This window comes from Gossypium hirsutum, chromosome A06 (assembly GCF_007990345.1).
Source record: "Gossypium hirsutum isolate 1008001.06 chromosome A06, Gossypium_hirsutum_v2.1, whole genome shotgun sequence".
Taxonomy (NCBI): domain Eukaryota; kingdom Viridiplantae; phylum Streptophyta; class Magnoliopsida; order Malvales; family Malvaceae; genus Gossypium; species Gossypium hirsutum.
Genome location: NC_053429.1, coordinates 81,594,508 through 81,602,308, shown reverse-complemented (window position 1 = coordinate 81,602,308; position 7,801 = coordinate 81,594,508). Strand labels below are relative to the sequence as shown.

General features: G+C 35.1%; 1 non-coding gene across 1 annotated transcript; it reads right to left on the bottom strand.

The window, feature by feature from the left end:
* Positions 1-331: 331 nt before the first annotated feature.
* LOC121231344 (small nucleolar RNA R71) lies at positions 332-438 on the bottom strand. The gene has a single exon (XR_005929404.1). It is a non-coding gene; the product is annotated as a small nucleolar RNA R71 (small nucleolar RNA).
* Positions 439-7,801: the final 7,363 nt, after the last annotated feature.

Sequence of the window (7,801 nt, the reverse complement as noted above, 5' to 3'; positions counted from 1 at the left end):
CAGGAACTGAATCAAGCATAGTTAGACCTGCTGTAGCTGCAAAAACTTTTGAATTAAACCCTAACACAATTCAAATGATACAACAATTTGTTCAGTTTGATGGTTTGCAGGATGAGTATCCCAACGCTCATTTAGCCAACTTCTTAGAACTATACGATACATTTAAAATTAATGGCGTTTCTGATAATGCCATACGTCTTCGGTTGTTTCCTTTTTCATTGAGGAATAAAGCTAAATAGTGGTTGAACTCGTTACCACGAGGGTCAATTACTACTCGGGAACAAATGACCGAAAATTCTTACTAAAATATTTTCCATCAGCTAAAATGGCTAAATTACGTAATGATATCTCTTCTTTTGTGCAGATGGATTTAGAAACCCTCTACGATGCATGGGAGAGATACAAGGACTTACTAAGAAGGTGCCCTCACCATGGGTTACTACTTTGGCTCCGAGTACAAACATTTCACAATGGTCTGAATCCTTCGACTCGGTAAATGGTTGATGCAGCGGCGGGCGTTACCATCAACAATAAAACACCGAAAGACGTCTATGAGTTTATAGAGGAGATGTCACTGAATAATTATCAGTGGCAAGTCATGAGGACAAAGCCAACAAAAACAACCGGTGTTTATAACGTCGATTGGGTCACCATGCTCTCTAATCAGGTAGAACTCTTGAATAAAAAGATTGATGGTTTTCTTAGTTCTTCACAGGTTCACCCAGTAATACAGTGCGAAGCAAGTAGCAGTGGAACAAACTATTCGGAATACCAACCTTATGGCCACAGCATGGATAACGAGTAATTAAACTGCATGGGTAATAATCCTCGACCTCAAAACAATCCATATAGTAACACTTATAATGCAGGTTAGAGGAAGCACCCCAATTTCTCGTGGGGCGGTCAACGAAACCAAAGATCACAACATCCTCCGGGCTACCAACAACCACCCTACCAAAAGGAAAAGAAGCCAAACCTTGAAGAGATGCTCTCAAAGTTTATATCAATGTCAGAAACCCATTTTCAGAACACCGAGACAGTACTTAAAACTCAACAAGCGTCGATCCAAAGCCTCGAAATCAGATAGGCTAGCTTTCCAAACTAATCTCCGAATGACCACAAGGTAGTTTTCCAAGTACCAAACCTAACCCAAGGGAACAACTCAATGCAATTAATATTCAAGATGACGAAGAAGTCATTGAGCCTAAACCAGAACCGACGCAAGAAACTGTGGTAAGCAAAGGTTAAGGTGAGGTAGATCAAAATACAAACAAACTAGTGATTGTCGAATATAAACCTCCTGTGCCATAACCCAACGTGACAAGGAAAGACTGCTCAGATGAACAATTTGGTAAATTCCTTAAACTCTTAAAAAATTACATATTAACTTACCATTTATTGAAGCTCTATCGTAGATGCCAAATGCAATGAAATTTTTAAAGGAGCTTTTAGCAAATAAGTGGAAGTTGGACGAGGCGTCGCATGTGGAGCTGAACGCAGTTTTCTTAGCCATTCTCCAAAATAAACTACCCAACAAACTAAAAAACCCAGGGAGCTTTACTAATCCTTGCTTAATTGGTAGTTTAGATGTTAATCATGCATTAGCTGATCTAGCGGCTAGTATCAATGTCATGCCTTACACTAAGCTTTATTGCTTATGTCAGTTGTTTCCTTTTCCTGTAGATCATCGGAAGGTTTGATTTGGTTAGAAGCTCATCTGAGACCTATCACACTATCCAATAGTTAATTTAGTAATTTTGACTATTTCTGGCTAAGGTTTATAATGGCATGTATAGGGTGGCTTATAATGATGTTTATGAATGGTATATGGACTTATCATGCTTGTTTAAGTAAGTCCTTATGGTCACTTTAATGTGATTGTATATAAGGTTACTTTTATAGTATGTTTGAATGGTTAAATTTGGTCATTGATGGAAAGCTTTAATATCTATTTGGTTTAGATTGGTTGGCATGAAAAAATAGCATTATTGGTATGTTTTGGCAAGTATGAAACTAGGTTATGATGTTAGAAATATGGTAAACTTGGCTTAATTGGTATGTTACAATTTTGTTGTATATATTGAGGTGCCTTGTATGGCCCATTGGTTAATTGAATTTGGAACATAAAATTGCATATTAATGTGTGTTTTGAAAGTATTTAGGCTCATACAAAGTGTGTGTATAAATTGATGGAAAGGTCTTGTATTAAATGGTATGAAATGGTTTGATTTCAGGTAAACTTTGAGTCTACACGGTCTAAGCTACGGCTGTGTGACTCAGCCATGTGAGACACATGACCGTGTGTCATCTAAGGGTTCCTTTGCATGCAAGCCAAGGAGTTACACGGCCTGGGATACAGGCGTGTGGGGCAATTTTGAGAGTTACACGACCTAGAACATGGACTGGGACACGACTGTGTGTCCCTAGTTCGAAGGTTACACGGCCTGAGGCATGGGCATGTGTCTCAGCCATGTGAGGCACACGGCTGTGTGACCTTTGTTTTACAAATTTTTCTTTTCTTTCCCAAATTTCTAAATTGGTTCAAAAATTGGTCCCGAATTGCTCTTAAGCTATTTTTAGGGCCTCGACGGCTCGATTTAGGAATAGTATGCATGTATATGAATGATTTATGATGTGGTTAAGTTATTTGCATGATAAAATGTTTAAAAGTTTTTTATTGCACTGTAATGCGTCATAACCCTAATTCAGCGACAGATACAGGTTAGGGGTGTTACACGACATGCTCACTAATATGCCTATCTCGATCATCCACCACGCATCCAATGGAAGGATTTTCATTGCGATCATTTGGCTTACCATTAAGATCATTCCTGTTTCCAGCTATTTTTCTCAATTCTTTTCTCTTTCTCCGCAAGGTTTTGTCAATCTCCAGATCAAAAAGGTATTCTATGTTAGCAGGAATGCCTCTTCTCATGCACTAATGGCAAACCTGTAAAAGGCAAATACGCTAAGTTCAATAAAACTACTAAATAAAATAACCAAACCAAATTTCACCAAATTGTCGATCCCTAGAAACGGCGCTAAAAACTTGCCGTGTGTAAAATAATGTGCACTTTTGTCCAAGTATACATGTCGGTTCAAGTAATAAACTGATGAGTGAGTACTGTTCCCATGAGGATTAGATTGAGGCACAAAATTGGTCAAGTTACTGTAATATGGTTAATGTTATGGCAAAACTGACGAATAAGATGCTATGGTAAACTAAGGTAAGTATGCAGTGAAAATTCAAAGGAATAATGATGTATGCAATAGATAGAGTTAATGAATAATTGGAAATGATATGATAAAAGTGAGAGGAAAAATGTAATGGCAATAACGAGAGTGATTATCCAAATAGAATGTAGACAAAGAAATAAATAACTAAATATGTTGTGGAAAAGTTACTACGACAAAGAATAAGTATAGAGTGATGTTGATTCAGAAGTTTGGGATTACCCAGAATCGACCCTTATTGTCAATAATGCCTTGGTAAAATCATTTCTACTTTACTGCACAAAAGAGTTTTAAACTGGCTTGCCTCTCGGGAGAGCAAAACCTCAAGTTACCTTGCTCGTGTCTATAGGATTTTTAGATATATTGCATGGGTTCCTTTTGTATGATCGTGACTCTACGTCTAGAGTCGACTACAAGTTTCTATCGAATACTTGCTTATTTCATTTAATTTAAATCCAACCAATCCAACCCTTTTAGAATTAGAATCAGTTTATAGGTATGTGAACAGTTTTCTGTGTCTAGAAATCTTTTGGATTTTAGTTAAGAAATAAGAACAATCAAATGAAACATTAAATTAAATTAGATATATATCGCATCCATAAAAACATTTTAAGGTTTCATCGAAAGTAATCCCAACCCTATGAGATTTAGCTCATGGGTTAGGAAATAAAATTCCAAACCAAAATATTATCCGACATTATGTTCAACTACTTCAATTCAATATTTCAAATGAACACTAATGGAAATAACAGAAAAACTTCAGGAAACAGCTTTTGCTTGCCCAATCCACACTTCTGTAGCACAGTGTCCTATAATGGCTAAGGACTGTCTTCGACTTCCTTTCCTTTGCGTAGCCAAACTTTTATTCATGCCTAAGGATCTCTCCCACTTTTTATTTACCCTTTGTGAGGTCCCTTTCATCGGCTTTTATTGATTGATTAGGCTAAGGTTGGTTAACAACTTGTAACTATCTTCTCCTCTTTTAGGGGGATTTATCTGGTACAAGATTGTATTTAAGTTGGGACTACTGCACGAAAAATGTTAACTTGGTCTTCCCGGCTTTGCCACGACATCCGTGCTGACAAACTGTCTGCACTTTGCCCTGATAAAAATTCACTGATTTATTTCTTCGTTCCAAAACCTACTCCTTCCACACAAACATACAAAAAAACTCCACCACAAGCGATTAAAATCACCTAATTCCAACACAGTCCAAGTCCTAATGCAATATTAAAAATGCTAACTAAAATGCCCTAAAATGCAACAAAATGTACTTAAGTACAAGTAATTTGTAATAGCCCAATTTCAGTGAAATCAAAACAGTGGTTTCGGGATCACAAATTTGATCCGAAAATAAAATTTATTTTTATTTTATTACATGGTCTGTATTATGTTAGAAATGTGATGTAAAAATTCCAATAAGAAAATTTTATCGATTATGTGCTTAATTAAGGAAAGGACTAAATTGCATAAAATGCAAAAGCTGAATTCTAGTAGCCATAAGGATTAAATAGCTATGGAATTCAAAACTTGAGGTCCTTATATCGTAATTAGACCATTAAAGAAAAGTATGTAGATATTTTAGTGACTCATCCATGGAAATTTAGAAAAAGGCAAGGACAAAATTGGAAATTGAAAAATATTTAATTCATTAAAAAGATGATAAAAGATATTATCTTATTTTTCTCATCATCTTTTCCAAAATTCTATGGAGACCCTAGGAGAGAAAGAAGAAACTTTCATGGCTTAATTGGGTAAGTTTTCTTGTCCCGTTTTTAGTAATTTTGATATTTTTGAAACCGGGATAGCTTAATCCATCAATTTAGAGGATCAATTTGAAAAGTTATAATGGTATGGAAATTAGGACATGGATGAATATGCTAAAATTTTAAAATTTATAGTATAAAATGAAAGGTTGTTGATAGATAAACAACTTTTACAAAGCGATTTTTGATGAAAACATGATTTAGGGACAAAAATGTGAAGTTGTGAAAATTGACGAAAAATTTTGAAATTCATAAAAAATGTACTGTAAATTATATGTTGAAATTTCGATTAGGCTTGGAATGAGGAGTAAAGGGCATGAATTTCATTTTTCAAGCCGATGGACGAAATTGGAATCTATGGAAAAGTTAGGGGCAAAATGGTAATTTTGCCTAGGATGTAAATTAAGTCAAAATGAATATGAAATGTGTGAAATTGATGATTAAATTTATTTATATAGATCCAGACAACACAAATTTGAGGTTAGATCGAGGAAAAGGAAAGGTTTCGGATTAGTAGATTATTTACGCGAACAAGTGTCGAGGTAAGTTCGTGTAACTTAATCAAGCATGTAAATATGTTAACTTGAATATTATGATTGTATGCACTATGATTTATATTTATGTGAATATTATAAATGTGTGAGATGATTACATGTTCGAAAATGTTGGAAAAAGCGTAAAGTCTCGTTTGAATATTGAATTTCGATGGAAAAATGTGATTGCCTTATAAAATGAGGTCCTGCATTTGTTGCTAACGATATTTAGCTTAGACGAGTAATCCTATCGATCTCATTATAGAAAGGATTTAGTCTGTATGGGTAACCCTGATATAATCCCTCTCGAGCATATGTTACAATTAGGATTTAGCCTGGACTGGTAATCCTAATTGAGTTTTTCTAAGCATAAGTTACATAAAGGATTTAGCCTGGACTGGTAATCATGTAACACGATATGTGGCTCGAGAGTGTGTTCTTTGATTAAATGCCCTAATGGGTACTCTTGAATAAGAATTGGCAGGTTATTGAATTGCACACCTTGAGTGTACTACTTGAGTATCTATCGAAATTTCAATGATTCAACGGACAAAACTCTTGGCATGATGAGAGAATTATGAGATGAAATGATAATATCTTGAAAGAATATTGCATGATGAGCTCATCTATGTTTACTTGATGTATATGAAAATTTTGTGACTAACATGTCTGATTGAATGCATGTGTTTAGGCAATTTTGCCAAGTTGATGGAAAACATGATATTGTATTATTAAATTTAATAAACGGGATTGGTAAGTTTAGTTTCCGTTATACGAACTTACTAAGCATGTAATGCTTACTAGATTTTATTTTGCTTATTTTATAGTGCTCGGAAGCTCGCAAAGGTTGGAGATCATTGGAGCATCATCACACTATCCACTAGCTTATTTTGGGTATATGTAGTAAAATCATTTTGGTATAATGGCATGTATAGGCTAAATTGGCCATAGATGGCTTAAATATGTGGTTTGTAATCTAGCCATTGGAATGGCTAGTAATGGTTGTTTTTTTATATACCTGTAATGTCATACTATGGTAGCTACATATATGTTAAATGGTTGATCAAATTATGCCTAACATATGGAATATACCAATGTAAGATTATAAAGACTTATGCATGTAATGATATCCTATGTTTAATGATAGAGTTTGCTTAATTTGAATGTTTGAAATGGTTGGTATTTAGATGTGAGTTTTAGTGCAGGTCATTGGTATGATTTTGGGTGAGAAATGAATCCAGAAATGGCTTTATTTTGTCCACACGGGCATGTGTCTATGCCGTGTGTCACATAGGCATGTAGTTAAGCCATATGTACCCTACACCTTTAATTCGAGAAACCAAATGCTTAGAATTGAGCACACGGGTAGAGATACAGGCGTGTGTCTTAGCCGTGTGTGTTACACGGGTGTGTGTCTTGGTCGTGTGAAACCTGCACCTAATTTCGAAGAATTTAATTATCCACAGAGCCTAGAACACGGGCGTGTGGCCGACCGTGTGCACAAGTCAGAGAGTTACATGAGTTCGAACACGGTCGGTAGCACAGGCGTGTCCCTTGGACCACACGTGCGTGTGTGCCTTGCAACTTAGAAAATTTTTAAAATGTTGCAAAAAATTCTTAGAGTTTCTAATTAAGTCTCGACTTGATTTTAATGCTCATATTGGGCCTTAAGGGTCCATGTAAGGGACGTTACGAATAATTTCGAAGGATGAATAGTAATTGATATAAATTATCTATAAATGTTTTGAAAGTTTCAGAAATACTCTGTAACTCTGTTCCGACAAAGGATACGGGTTAGGGGTGTTACATAATTAGCTAGGTCTAAAGGCATGAAATATAACTCTTTTCAAGAGTTATCAATGTCCTTTGTGGTGAGTTTTATATTAAGCTAGATGGTGTATTCAGTATGTTCTTAAATGTATTTAGTAAAATTAGCGTGGCATAAGGTATCTATTGATCATTCGATAAAATACCCTATAAAGCTAATAATCAGTTGAAGGTAAGGAATTGAAGAGATGTAGAAAAGTAATGAATGATTTAACAATTAGAATTATTCTGAATAAAGGTTATATGTTCTAAAAAGGTATCCACTAACTATGTATGTGTTTGATGAGAACTGTGATGGTACGTTAATTATGGTGTTCAAATATACGTGACAAGATATTCTAGTTGTAATGGTTATTGAAAGGAAATTTGTATCAATATATTAATGTTTAGATGGAAGGAGACAAGTGAAGAAGTGAAGTCATCGATGGGAAATTAATGAAA